General features: G+C 49.7%; 1 protein-coding gene across 5 annotated transcripts in view; it reads right to left on the bottom strand.

The window, feature by feature from the left end:
* Positions 1-14,463, bottom strand: part of LITAF (lipopolysaccharide induced TNF factor) — a 112,823-nt gene that overhangs the window by 48,854 nt on the left and 49,506 nt on the right. The gene's annotated exons all lie outside the window — the stretch shown is intronic.

Below are 14,463 nucleotides of genomic sequence, written 5' to 3'. Positions count from 1 at the left end.
CAAAGTCATCTCAGGTTGCCCTAACCCTGTTCGGTCATGCAACAGATATTTATTTCTCATCAATAGCTGCCAGCCATTGTGGCAGGCCCAGGAGAACAAGTAATGGCCGAGACCAAGTTTAAGTCCAGTGGGGAGAAAGATCTTAAAGGAGACCACCAAATGTATTTATAATGGTCAATGGAAAAAGGGCACGAGGAAAGGATGTAGAGGCTCTAGGTACATCTGGGTGTGGTGGTCAGGGAGGGCTTCCTGGAGGAGGTGAGGCCAAGGCTGATTTTTTTTTTTTTTTTTTTTTTTTTTTGCTATGCTGCCACACAGCTTGTGGGATCTTAGTTCCCCGACCAGGGGTTGAACCTATGCCCTTGGTAGTGAAAGCACAGAGTCCTAACCACTGGACTGCCAGGGAATTTATGGTATTTTTTTTTGAAGTATAGTTGATTTACAATGTTTCAGGTGCACAGCAAAGTGATTCAGTTATATATACATATTCTTTTTCAGTTACATATATATTTTATATTATATATTCAGCTATATATATATATATTTCTTTCTTTTCTTTTTCAGATTCTTTTCCATTATAGGTTCTTACAAGATACTGACTACAGTTCCCTGTGCTATACAGTAGGTCCTTGTTATCTATTTTCTGTATAGTAGTGTTTATCTGTTAATCCCCAATTCCCAATTTATCCCTCCCGCCCTGGCTGAGTTCTCTTATTATTTATTTTGAACAATTTTAATTAACTAATAAAGTAATATTAACACTAATAATTCTGAATAACAATAATAATGGCTAACAATTATTGGGTTATATCATTTTGGTATTTTACATATGGCATCTCCTTTCATCTTTACAATAACCCAATGGGTAGAGACTATAATAAACCCCATTTTATAGGTGAAGGAACTGTGGCTCAGAAAGGTGAAGTAATTTAGCCAAGTCATAGAACTCAGTAGGTGGTGGAGCTAGGATTTGAACCTAGGCCAGCTGCATCACAGGATACAGCCTCTGATTTTAGTCTTTCCTTTCTGCCACCCTGACAGGCTGCTTGCTGGACCCCAGCCTGGGGTCTCAAGGCATCATTCAAGGTCATGTCCCTTCTCCAATCTCAGACCCTAGGTCCATTACAAGGGGTCAGGGATATGACCAGTCTTCAGAGCCACAGGCCTTGCACAAACCGTGCTTGGCACCCAGCTGCTAGCCTGACAGGCTCTGCAGTTGAAGGAACTGAGTTCGACTGGGGCTCTGGGGCGTCCTAGCTGTGTGACCCAACGCAAGCTCGGCAACCTCTCTGAGCTGCTGCCTCTGACCCTGAAAAGTGCAGATGACCATGGGGCATTCCAGAAGGAAGGAACAGCAAGAACAAGGAGATGGGAGCCTGCGGGACATGTTTGGGGGACCAAATAGCCATGTCCCAAGGACCCAGGGCATGAGGCAGAAGCTAAAGTCGGAGAACTTAATGTCGGGCTGGTTTATTAAGCACTTACTAGGTGTAAGGGCTGGAGACACGGAGGCCCAAGGAGGGTGATTTTTGTCTGTTTTTTTCACTACTGTATCCCCAGTGCCTAGAAAAGTAGCTGGTAAACAGGAAGCTTTCAGTAGTTGATTTATGAATGAATGAAGGAACAAATCAATGAATCAATCAATCAGTGAGTGAGGAACTAATGAATGAGTGACTGCATCAATGAATGAGTAACTGAGTCAATGAGTGAGTGAGGGGACTTCCCTGGTGGTCCATCGGTTAAGAATCCACCTTTCAACGCAGGGGACGCAGGTTCGATCTCTGGTCAGGGAACTAAGATCCCACATGCCGTGGAGTAAGTAAGCCCGTGCACCGCAACTAGAGAGCCCACATGCTCTGGAGCCCACAGATCACAACTAGAGAGCCCGTGCACCGCAACGAAGCAAAGACCCAGCGCAGTCAAAAAAAAAAAAAAAAAAAAAAGAGTGAGTGAGTGAATGAATGCATATGTGTTCTGACCGCAGTCTTAGTGGAGTAGCTGGGGAGGGAGGTGGATACAAAGAAATTACTGTCCCCTGGCAGGTAGGAAATCCAACAAAGCCTTTTTAAAAGGGCTGATGCTCAAGTCCAGTCTTAGGCAGACAGGGAGGAAGAGCATTCTAGGCAGAGGGCACCACATAGGCAAAGGCCTGGGACGTTAACAGTCGCTTGGAGTTCAGAATTACTGGGGCATAGGATGGAGGTGGGTGTAGAAAGAAATGTTAGTGGTAAGTCAGGGATGGGCCCCCAGGGTCTGGGATCAAGCATTTGAATACTGCCCTTATGTAATGAGTCAGAGAAGGTTTTAAGTAGGAAAACAGTGGGATCAGATCTGACCATGTCTGGCCGAAGGACTTCCCCAGCCAAGACCCTTCACCCTTTCACTGCCTTCCACAGCAGGAGTGGATCCCAAACACATACCCCCCACTCCAAAGGCTGAATCTTTCATTACTTGTGAAAAAAAAAAAAATGCAGGTGTCCCAAAAGTATTTACCCAGCACCCTCCATGGCACAGAAATAATAGCTGGATTAACTATTTACTTCTGCCAAGTCTGGGGTCAGCCTTGGGCACATGCTATCTCATTTAATTCTCCCAACAGCCCTGTGAAGTAAGTACTATTTGGGCCCCATTTTATGGATGAGGAAACTGAGCTCAGAGAGGTTTAAACAATGGCTAAAGGTCACACAGCTACCTGGGAGTCATTCTAGGCCTTGACCCCAGGCAGTCTGGCTCCAGAGCCCCTGTTCCTATCACCATTCTGAACTGCGTAAAGCATAGGCCCTGCTTTCTGCCTTCCATCTGGGAAAGTAAACCACCACACTCAGGGCAGGCACTCGAAAAAAGGCTGCCTTTGCCCAGCTGGCCTCAGCCTTACATCACGGCCTGCTTTGGTGCTATCAGCCCTAGCACGTTGTTGTGGCCCCTTTATAAGGGCCTGTAAGAGAAAAGCACTGAGTTCTTCAGGCCCAGGAAAGCCAGACTTCCCCTGAACCCTTGATTTGTTTTCACCTTTGGAACAGTGTGAATCTTGAAATTGATTGTGTTTCCCCCTTTGCTCTGGCCACTAGGAAGCTCAGACCAAATGCACATCCCAGCTCTGGAAGCAGAAGCGTGCTTTAACATGAGTGTTGTTTTATTTTCTTTCCCTCCTATTATTTTTCACAGTTTCCTCATTAGAAAAAATTTCATTGCTCTGTTGATATCTTTGTTAGTTACTTCTCATTCATTGTGGCAAAAGGCAAGCTTACAGATAAATACATACACACATGAAAAATGAATAACAATCATACCATTAAATCAGTGTTTCTCAACCTTGGCAGTATTAATATTTGGAGCTGGATCATTCATTGTTCTGGGCCTGACCTGTGCACTGTAGGATGTTTAGCAGTGTCCCTGGCCTCTACCCACCAGATACCAGTAGCACCCCTCCCACCCCGACATTGTGACAACCAAAGATGTCCATTGCCAAATGTCCCAGGGGCAAACTCTTCCCTGGTTAGGAACCTCTGCTATAGCCTGAACTCCTAAAGGCAGGATGAGAGTGGTTTATGGCAGCAACCAGGGCCTAGCTCAGGGTCGGAAGTTGGCAGGATGAGAACGGCTGGCTTAAGAGATGAACAAATGTCCACCCAATACCTCATCACCCTTCCCCAGGCTTTCTGCCCATAGAGCTCTTGCCATCTAAATCCTCATAGGAGCCTCATGGAGTCATAATTAGAACCCTGCCTTACAGATAAAGGCATTGGGGTCCAGAAAGGTTGAGTGAGTAGACAAAGGTCACACAGCAAGTGGGCAACAGGGCCAAGAGGCACAGGGAGCGGTCACTGTGAGATAAAGGATGTAAGCTGGATTCTGAGGAGTAAGTCGGACTTGACTGGGCAGGTGGGGTCCCAGGTGGGGGAATCTGAGCATGAGAAAGGCCCACAGGTGGGCATTTGAATGGCTTCCTTAAGACTTGGAGATTCGAGAGGGAACTGAAAACCTGTATGTGGATGTTCATAAGAGCATTATTCACAATAATTAAAGGGGGAAACAACCCACATGTCCATCAACAGACAGATGGATAAACAAAATGTGGTCTGTCCATAAAATGGAATATTATTCAGCCATAAAAGGAATGAAGTTTGCTTGATGCTGTGATGTGGATGAGCCTTGAAAACATGATACTCAGTGAAAGAAGCCAGACACGAAAGGTCACATTTTGTATGGTTCCATTGACATGAAATGTCCAGAATAGGCAAATCCACAGAGACAGAAAGTAGATTAGTGGTTGCTTAGGGCTGAGGGGAGGGTGGAGTGGAAGGTAATAGCTAAAGGGGATAGGGTTTCTTTTCCAGATGACGAAAATATTCTAAAACTGTGACGGTTGCACAACTCTGTGTATACTAAAAGCCACTGAACTGTACACTTGAAATGGGTGAGTCATATGGTATGTGAATGATGTCTCAATAAAACTGTTAGAAAATAACAATGAGGACTTCCCTGGTGGTCCAGCGGTTAAGACTCTGTGCTCCCAATGCAGGGGACCCGGGTTTGATCCCTGGTCAGGGAACTAGATCCTGCATGCCGCAACCAAAAAAAAAAAAAAAAAAGGATCCCACATGCTGCAACAAAGATCCTGTGTGCCACAACTAAAACCCAGCACAGCCAAATAAATAAATAAATATTTTTAAAAATAATAAAGTAAAATAAAGATGGAGTGGGGGGATACTCCCAAGGCAGAGGATGCAGGCTTCAGTGCTGGCTGTGCCACTGCCTTGCTACATGACCATGGACAAGTCACTTCACCTCCCAGAGCCTCAGTTTCCTTATCTGTAAAACAGGTACATCCATGACCCCCCATCTGCTAGGGCTGAAGGGAAGCTGAAGGAGATAAAGCATGCAGCCGAGAGCCTGCCATTCGAGTGCTCCATAGATGTTAGTCACTGGACGTTATACTCTGGATGTGTCTTGTCCCGACCCCCTTCTCATTCATACTCCAGAAGCCTCTAGAGCACCCATTCCAGGAATGGGGCAATTCCTTGAAATCTGAAAAGACCGCACAGGCTTTCTTGCCCTGGGAAGAAAATAAAAGCCCTCACTGTTGTCCCTCACTGTTGACAACAGCCCCTGCCTGTTGTCCAGGCAGGCCTTCTTTCCCCAGATCCAGAGGGCCCAGTCTGTCATTTACAGATTCAAGACACCAAATGACCCCAGTGATCTGCAAAGAGGTCCTCATGGCCCCCATCACCTGGGGCCCTCGAATCTGTGCTCCACCCCCTCCAGTCCCCACTGCTCCTGGTGGCTTTGAGGACCTCAGGAACGGCAAAGAGAAGCTGGCACTGACCCTGCAAAATAATCCAGCCTGGGTGGGATGGGGTGGGGGAACCCCACAAAGAAGCAAGTGTTGGGGGGGGGCTCATCCCTGTACAATGGCTCCTCAGAAACCTGTCCCTGGGGGGAAACAGAGGATCTCTATCAACATGGCCTGAGAAAGAAATGTCTGTATTCTTTTCGGACCTGCCCCCACAGGCTCCAGGCCAAGAATGTACAGCACAGCATCTATTACGTTTCTAAAATTATGCCTAGGTTTGGGGGTTTGGCCAGGGCGAGGAGCGGGAAAGGATGTGGCGGGTGCGCAGGCAGGCAGGAAACCTTTAATCCAGCGCCTTGCACCCCGACCTGCACGCTGGGCAGCGGGAAGGGAGTGCCCTTCCAGCAGATGTCAAATTGGTCCTTAGAATCAAAAGCCCTTCTGTGCACAGCCTGGGCGCTCAACCGTTTTTAAACATTGCTGTACTGCCTTCCCGGATTGTTTGAGTTTTCCTTGGATCGACGGAGTTGGGGGGAAGGGGATGATGTATCTGGGCCTCCCAGTTTGAGGAGTAAATGAGAGAAAGAAAACTCCTAGTGGTCAAAATCTAGAAGTGGGAACAGGGTTGCTATAGAGGGTTGTGCAGGCTGTGCACTGCACAACTGCTGAGGGTCTTCTTCTCAAACATGGAGTTACACTGTGTACACCCATTCGAGGTGGCCCATCATGTACCAGAAGGAGGACCAGCTGGCTCATGTGGTCAGGGCCTCATTCTTGGATGGAGCTGGGGGGATGGGAATCAGTGGCCAGCTCGTATGTGGGAGTCAAGAGCAAGACCTTATCACAAATGTCAATCCTTACCGAAATACTTAGACACCCCCTCATACAGATAACTAAATCTAAGGGGAAGGAAGGAAAAGTCAAGGGGGTACGAGCCCCCAAATCTGTGGGCTATCTTACCTCCCAGATATGGTTGCCAGAAAAAATAGAGGACACACAGTTAAATCTGAATGTCAGATAAGCAATGAATGGAAAATATCCCCAGGGCTAAGATCAAACAACAAACAAAAAAACAATGAATGATTTTTTAGCATAAGTATGCCCCCAAATATTGCAGGGGGAAAATTACTCTAAAAAAAAATATCATCTGTTGAGGGACTTTCCCGCTGGTCCAGCGGTTAAGAATCCGCCTGCCAATGCAGGGGACATGGGTTCAATCCCTGGTCCAGGAAGATCCCACATGCTGCGGAGCAACTAAGCCGGTGTGCCACAACTAGTGAGTCTGCGCTCTAGAGCCTGCGAGCTGCAACTACTGAGCCCGCACGCCCAGAGCCCATGCTCCGCAGCAAGAGAAGCCACCGCAATGAGAAGCCTGTGCACCACAACGAAGAGTAGGCCCCGCTCGCCGCAGCTAGAGAAAGCCCCTGCGCAGCAACGAAGACCCAGCGCAGCCAACAACAACAATAAAAAATCCTCTGTTTCTCTCACAGTCAAATTTAACTAGGCATCACTATTTTTCTTTGCTAAATCTAGCAACCCTACCCGCAGAGGGCATGCCTATAAAAACTCTTTGCCACCCACCATTGCCTGGAAATAGCTGTTGAAACAGCAGCTAATTAGGAGCAACTTTCACCCCAAGCCTTTTGGCTGCTGAGCACGAGCCAGGGTAGGAGGCCTGAGAGCACTCCCCCACCCCCCACCATGTCATCGCAGTGGCCTCTTCCTCTCCTGGGGGCTCTGAAATCACCACCTGGCCTGGGTAAGAGGTTTCTCTGCAGGTGGGTGCCCAGCACGGCTCCTGTCCGTGGGGAGGATGGAAACACAGCCTCGGAGCCAGAGGATCTCACAGCACTGCCCACACGGCTGAAACTGGAGGAGTGAATCTTGTATAAGGCCTGCACAGTAAGTCAGACCCTGTGACCCCCAGGAGCCAGGGTGGCCTCGGACTCTGGTGTACTCTCATTCGTCTGAGATGGGCTTGCCCTGGGGGTCAGGCTTGGGGGGCCAGTGCTCAGGTCAGGGGGGAGGCCCCTCCCAGGCTGTCCCCCTGGGATTTCTGGAAGGCAGGTAGAAAATGAGGGAGAGCGCTCTGCAACCCTCGGTGGTTTCTATGGGAATGGCTGGCTGACCTCTTGTGGGGCCAGAACCAAATGCACGTGACCAGTGGGCAGTGGAGCCAACCCAGCTGGCAGGACACTCACATGCACAGGAAACCTGGACAGAAAGTTACCCGAGGCCCAGGCAGGACGGACCTGGATCTGGAGCCTGGAAGAGCCTTGGCAGACAGCAGGAGGGTCTCCCCGGTCCCCCACTTCAGGACTGGCCACCAACTTCCCCACCCCTGCTCCCCACTTGGTCTGAGACCCTGGAAAGGGTGGGGAGGCGATGAGGGGCTGAAATGCCCCAGGGATGAGTCAGCCCTGTTTGAGCAGTTCCACTCTGCTAGCCCAGAGGTGATTGGACACCATCTGGGAGCCTCCCTGTGGCTCCTGAAGACTTGTGAGTCCCCTCCCCGTCACCCCAGTCCTGTTCCCTATAGAGGCACAGAGGCACCTGATCCCTGCAAAAGCTGTCCCGTGTGGGCCATAACCGGAGACTTGAGATGCCTTCTTCCCACGAGAGGGCCAGCCAACCAGGTTCTTGACTCTAGTTTTTGTTTGCACTTCTGATCCTTGTTGGGTGGAGAGGGGAAAGACGGCTCACAAGGGCAAAGCAGCCAGAGCTCCGGGCTGCTTTCTCCTGTGTGATTGGGTCACAATTGTCACAATGGGTTTGTTCGAGGTGTCAGACCCTGTTGTTCTGCCTATTTAGACCTGCCCCACTGCAAAGCCAGATTAATATTCTCCTCTCCGACTGCCAACTCCTGGAGGGCAGGGACCCTGCTAATTCAACATGGGCTCCCGGGAGAGCCCCCAGAGGGAGAGGGCAGTCAGGGAAGGCTTCCAGGCGGAAATGGCACTGGTTGAAGCCAGGGTTCATTGCGGGGAGGAGGAGGAAGGGCACTATCACGCAGAAACAGTGAGAGGGAAGGTGTGACGACACATAGGCAGACTCAGCAGGCAAGTAACCCAGGGCAGCTCAGGCTGGTGGAACTAGGGCACGGGCTGGGGGCTGGGGGTCTAGAGAAACGGCTGAACAGAGAGAGCATTCTGGAAACCAGGATCTGGACCCAGAGAGCCAGCCTTGCCCCGCCACGTGCTGCCGGATGACTTGGCAAAGCCACTTCACTTGCTAAGCCTCAGTTACCTCATCTCTAAGATGGAAACAATGGCGGAGATGAACATCGCTGATCTGCGGGGTCCCTTTGCTCCCTGCCAGGCCCTGGGGTCCGCACGTTTACCGGCACTTCACTCATTCCCATGACACCACTAGGAAACAGGGGGCACCCTTATCCCCACTGTACAGATGGGGCAGTTGAGGCTCATGCAGGGTCAGAAAGATGTCCCAGGTCCTAAGGTTCAGGGTTCGAACCCAGATCCAGCGATGTGAGGCCCAGGTCTGAACTGCCCCTTGGAAAGAGGGAAGGGGGATGCTCTTTGGGATATGGGCGCAGTTGTCTCTCACTCTACTTTTTCCTTCCTGGGGCGGCCATAGGAATTAGCACAAACTTGGTGGCTTAAGAAAGAAAGAGAGAGGAAGGAAGGAAGGAAAGGGAGGGAGAGGGAGGGAGGAAGGGAGGAAAGAAGGAAGGAAGGAAGGAAAGAAGGGAGGGAGGGAGGGAGGGAGGGAGAAATTTATTCTCTCACAGTCCTGGAGACCAGAAGTCCAAAATCAAGGTGTCTACAGGGTTGGTCCCTTCTGGAGGCTCTGAGGGAGAACCTGTTCCCTGCTCCTCTCCCGGCTTCTGGGGGCTTCCGGCTGATGAAGTTCAGGACATCATCCCCCAAAATATTGCACCTCGGCATGCTGAATACCTTAAGCAGAAGCAGGAATATCACCCTGACCTTGCCCTTCTTCCCTGAAACAGGTGAATAAAACTCCCATGGGAGAGGTGCCCTCCCTGTATACCAGGAGGAAGGGAGACTTTCTTATCACCAGGGACGGGGAACTGGGGATTGAGAAATCTGAACAAAGTTTGTTAATCTCACCTTTTCCTAGTTGTTTCTCCACTTACTACCCCAAACCCAAACCCCTTTGTCTTGTTCATTCTTCACACATTTACTTGTCTCTTTGTCTCAAAGGTATAAAATCTTCCTGCTTTGGTCACTTCTGGTCCTCATTCTCTTGTAAAGACTCCCATGTCCAAGTAAAAATTCAACCAAATGTGTTTCCTTTTCTCTTGTTAATCTTTGTCCATTTAACTTCCAGACGCAGCCAGGGACCTTAAAGGGGTTGACAAAAATTTTTTCTTCCCCTCACGGCAGTCCTGGAGTTTCCTTGGCTTGTGGCTGCATCCCTTTAATCTCTGCCTCCATCATCCTGGGTATCTGTGTCCGCTCTTCTTCTTATAAGGACACTTTTCATTGGCTGAATTGTTACGGTCTCTCATTGGCTGGGCTGTTGCCGGGCGAGGAGAAAAATCTTCCTTCCTCCTGCTGGGGTAGTAAAGTAGTAACTTTCTTCCTGTTGCAGATGCAAGGTACATCTCTTCCTGTTTGGAGTCTACAGACAGCAACGTGTGATAGGACTTGAGAGCTCGACCTTCCTGCCTTCAACTTAAATGAGGTTTCATTTGGTCCTCAGGGTACTTGGGGTGATGGAAATGTTCGAGAACTAGGTAGTGGTGATGTTTGCACAACATTGTGACTGTACTGAACGCCAGTAAATTTTTTACTTTAAAATGGTTGATTTTATGTTGTATGAATTTTACTGCAATTTAAAACAATAAAAATATGGTAATTCCCTGGTGGTCCAGTGGTTAGGACTCAGCGCTTTCATTGCCTGGGCCTGGGTTCAATCCCTGGTCGGGGAACTAAGATTCCACAAGCCGTGCAGCAAGGCCAAAAGGAAAAAAAAAGCAATAAAAATAAATGAGTGAACTTAATTTGAATGATATATTTTTTAACCCAGCCTAACCAAAGTGTTATTATTTCAACATGTAATTGATATAAGAAGTTATGAATGAGATATAATATTTTACATTCTTTTTTCCACGCAAAGTCTTTGGAACCTGGTGTGTGTTGGACACTGCACCACAGCTTAACACAGACCAGCCACATCTCAAGTTTCAGCAGCCACGTGGGGTTGGCGACTCTCTCGTTAAACAGCAAGGCCCCAGAAAGAGGCAAGCCTTCTGGCTTCTTCAGAGGAGCCACCGGAAGGTAAACCTTTCGCTGCAAAGCCCCCCCCCACAATGTAACTTCCGTGTGTAATATTCTCATGGAGTCTCTGGGGTCTTGTCTGCTCTGGCCAGTCCTCCCTCCCAGAGATGGGGAGAGTGTAGGGGTGGAATGGAGACCCTTCCCCCAAAGATATGTCTACCCAGAACCTGTGAATGTGATTCTATTTGGAAAAAGGATCTTTGCAGATGTAATTAAGACTCTTGAGGGAATTCCACGGTGGTCCAGTGGTTAGGACTTGGCGCTTTCACTGCCGAGGGCACAGGTTCAGTCCTGGTCAGGGAACTGAGAGCCCACAAGCAGTGCAGCACAGCCAAAAAAAGAAAAAAAATCGACTCTCGAGGTGAGATCATCCTGGATTATACAGGTGGGCCCTGTCAATTTACTGGCGTTCAGTACATTCACAGTGTTGTGCAGGCATCACCACTACCTAGTTCTAGAACATTTCCAATCACCCCAAGTACCCTGAGGACCAAATGAAACCTCATTTAAGTTGGAGTCAGGAAGGCAGGAACGGGGAGCTCTCAAGCCCTATCACACGTTTCTGTCTGTAGGCTCCAAACAGGAAGAGAGTTACGACTTTACTACCCCAGCAGGAGGAAGGAAGATTTTTCTCCTTGCCCGGCAACAGCCCAGCCAATGAGAGACCGTAACAATTCAGCCAGTGAAAAGCCACTACACTTCGAACTCCCCGCTTCCTCCAATGGGCTCTTTGTTTATATCAGCCCTGCCCAACTCCCCCCCTTCTCCTCTGTGAAAGAATGTTCCTCTGCTTTGTTTTTCTGGACTTGCCTATATTTTTTGCTATAACACACTTGTCATGAATTGCAATTCTCTATTCCCCAATAAACCAAACCCATTTGCTGGTAAAAATAAATGGCTGTTTCATTTTTAAAGTCAACAACCAATTAGTCACTCCCCTCTCTCCCCAGTCCCCGGCCACCACTAATCTGCTTTCAGTCCCTATGGATTTCCCTATTCTAGTCACACAGCAGGGACTTAAGTGGCTACTTCATGCCAGTGGATGCCCGGCTTCCAGGACCTCGTGGAGTGTTACCGGTTGGGGCCAGGCAACCCCCCGCGCCAGAGCCAGGTCTGTGCGCTTCACTCCCAGCATTTTATCCAGCACCCAACTCAGCCCTGTCACAAAGTGCATGCTCAGTAAACATATACGCTGGGAGAAGGAAGGAACAGGGACCCCAGAAAGAGAAGCAACTCTGGGAGCCCCATTCTGCCCTGGGGTCTGAATGGCCTGGGCAGCAACTCAGTGGAAAAGGAGAGATGTGTGTGCGTGCGTGCGTGTGTGCCTGTGTGTGTATGTGTGTGGGTGTGTATGATATAATTAAATATATATATATATATTTGGTCTTTGCCCCATTCCTGGCAGAAAGCCCCTAAAATCCTTGGAATTTCCTCAGTGATAAGAATGTCTTTTGTATGCTAATGAGAACTCCAGGGGTCGGGGCTACAAAGCTTCAGGAGGGGAGCTGGTAGCCAGAGAAAACAGCCAAGTGATTACAGGGCGGGGACTTTCAGCCCCATCTCCTGAGAAAAGAGGCTGGAGATTGAGATCAATCACCAATGGCCAATGATTTAATCACTTGTGCCTGTGTAATCAAACCTCAATAAAAACCCCTAAATAATGGGGTTCAGGGGGCTTCCGGGTTGGTAAACACATCCATGTGCCCGGAGGGTGGCACACTCTCCCAACTACAAGTGGACAGAGGCCCCTGTGCTTGGGACCCTTCAGACTGTATTTCCCTCTTCCTCTGGCCATTCATCTGTCTCCTTATAATGAACTGTAATACGTAATAGTAAGGATCGCTCTTTCCTGAGTTCTGTAAATCCTTCTAGCAAATAATCAAACCTGAATGAGGGATGTTGTGGGAACCCTCAAATCTATAGTCAGCCGGGCAGAAGTGCAGGTAGCCTGGGGATCCCATTTGTGGCTGGCGTCTGAAATGGGGGCCGTCTTGCGGGACTGAGTCCTTAACCTGTGAGGTCTAATTCTAGTTAGTGTCAGAACTGAATTGCTGGACACCCAGTTGGAGTGGGAGAATCAGAAGGTGTGTTTGAGGGATTCCTCTGGGCCTCATTGCATGGATGGGCTGAGAGCAAGATGACTTTGTTGCTGGTAATGGACACGGGTAATGCCCTTGCTTCCAGATGGATGGGGTATTTCTGGGGTGCTGCCCAGGGCTGAGAGCCAGTCACCACCCTGGGCTCAGAGGAAGAAGCTCCAAGGGAGCTACCCGGTGAAAGCCAGCAGCCCAAGGGCCCTGCATGTCATGTGAATGACAGGTACTTTGCTCCGTGGGTGAGAGGCTGCCAACGCAGCCCCCTTCAGGGGCCAGGCCAGCAACAGAAATAGGAAAAGTGAGCAGAGTGTAATTATAAGCACGGGGCATTCTTAGCTATATTTCACTCTCCCACTTTTGAAGGTGATACGGGCAGAGGGACGTTTCTCTTCTGTAAGAAAATCAGCAGCACGAGTATGAAGACGTAAGGAACCAATCCTCAGCCTCCTGTCTGGGAGACACACAAAAGGGAGCAGAGGGACTGGGGCAAACTGGAAGGCAGGGCCGTCTAAAGGGTGCAGCAGGCACTGCCATCAGCACGTATGATGCTTCTCCATCTGTGACTTTCTACCTGAGGTTTTTCTCTTGGGCCAACTGGCAGTGCCAGGGAGCTAATACCCTGGATGTAGGCTTCTACCAAGAACAGACAGGCACTGGCAGGAGACACCCCAGTTCCCTGGCCCCTGGGGCGGCGGACGTTCCCAGATGTCCCCAGTGGGATTGCACCCCAGCTGCCCACAGCAGTGACTGCTCGCCCACACCCAGCACCCTGCGCTAGCTCCTTCCTTCCTCGCCTCTCTCCCCATCTCCCATCAGTTCCTCCTGGGATCCCCTCCCTAATAAACTACTTGCACTAAGATCCTGGCCTCAGAGCCTGCTTCTGGGGCAACTGAAGTTTAGGTAAGGGACTGTAAGGGACCGTAAGGGACCTACTGTTCCTTAGCTGCAGCCAGTGTTTGCTGGATGGGAAGGCAGGCCCTGTAGTGCAAGAACTTCCAATTTTTTTCAAAGAGAAACCAAAATCCAGACTTTCCTATGAAACCTTCCGAGTTCTCATTGCCAACTCAAGTTAAACAGTACAGAACAAAATAAAACAGAACAAAACAAAACATGTCTGTGAGCCAGCCCTGGCCCTCGACCTGCCGGGTCAGAGCTGTTGGTGGCGGGTGGAGGAGACACAGAAAACTGTAAGCAGCGGGGACTTGGTCAGAGGGGCTTTTTGGCAACCTGCTCAAGCGGCCTGGGTGGGGACAGGCGGAGGAGGCCCGCGGTGGGTCGGGCAGTATGGCCTGTTTACGAGACCCCAGCTGGAAGCATCTGGAAAGCCCTGCGTGGCCGCCCGTGGGCCGGGAGTAGACCCAGAGTAAACAATCAGTCCGAATGCTTTTCTAAACACGCAGACCCTGAGCTGCCTGCAGCCTCCCCGGGCTCGCCAGGCTGGGGAGAAATCCCAGGACCCCTCCGCCCGCCTGACTTCTAAGCTCAGGCCCAGGAAAAACAAACTCGGGGCGACTGGAGTGCCCCGAGGGGGCAGTCGTGAGAGAGCCACTTCTCGACCCCATGCCTGTGAACTCCTTTTTAATTCCGTGCAGATGGAGGAGGCTGTCTTTACAGATTTCCATCTCCCGACAATGCCCACTTCCTTCCTCTTGCAGAGAAAACAAAATGGGTGTCTCTCGAGATTGCTTTTGCCCCATTTCACATGGTTATTTAAAGCCATCGCTTTTCTGCTGCCTTCTCAGGATTTAAATTAAGAATACAGGGTGTCGAGTACAGGCGGGTGATGTAAAATTTGGGTTCTGTGTGTTTATTG

Source organism: Mesoplodon densirostris, chromosome 16 (assembly GCF_025265405.1).
Source record: "Mesoplodon densirostris isolate mMesDen1 chromosome 16, mMesDen1 primary haplotype, whole genome shotgun sequence".
NCBI lineage: Eukaryota > Metazoa > Chordata > Mammalia > Artiodactyla > Ziphiidae > Mesoplodon > Mesoplodon densirostris.
Note: the sequence above shows the minus strand (reverse complement) of the source record. Positions and strands in the feature narration are given on the sequence as shown.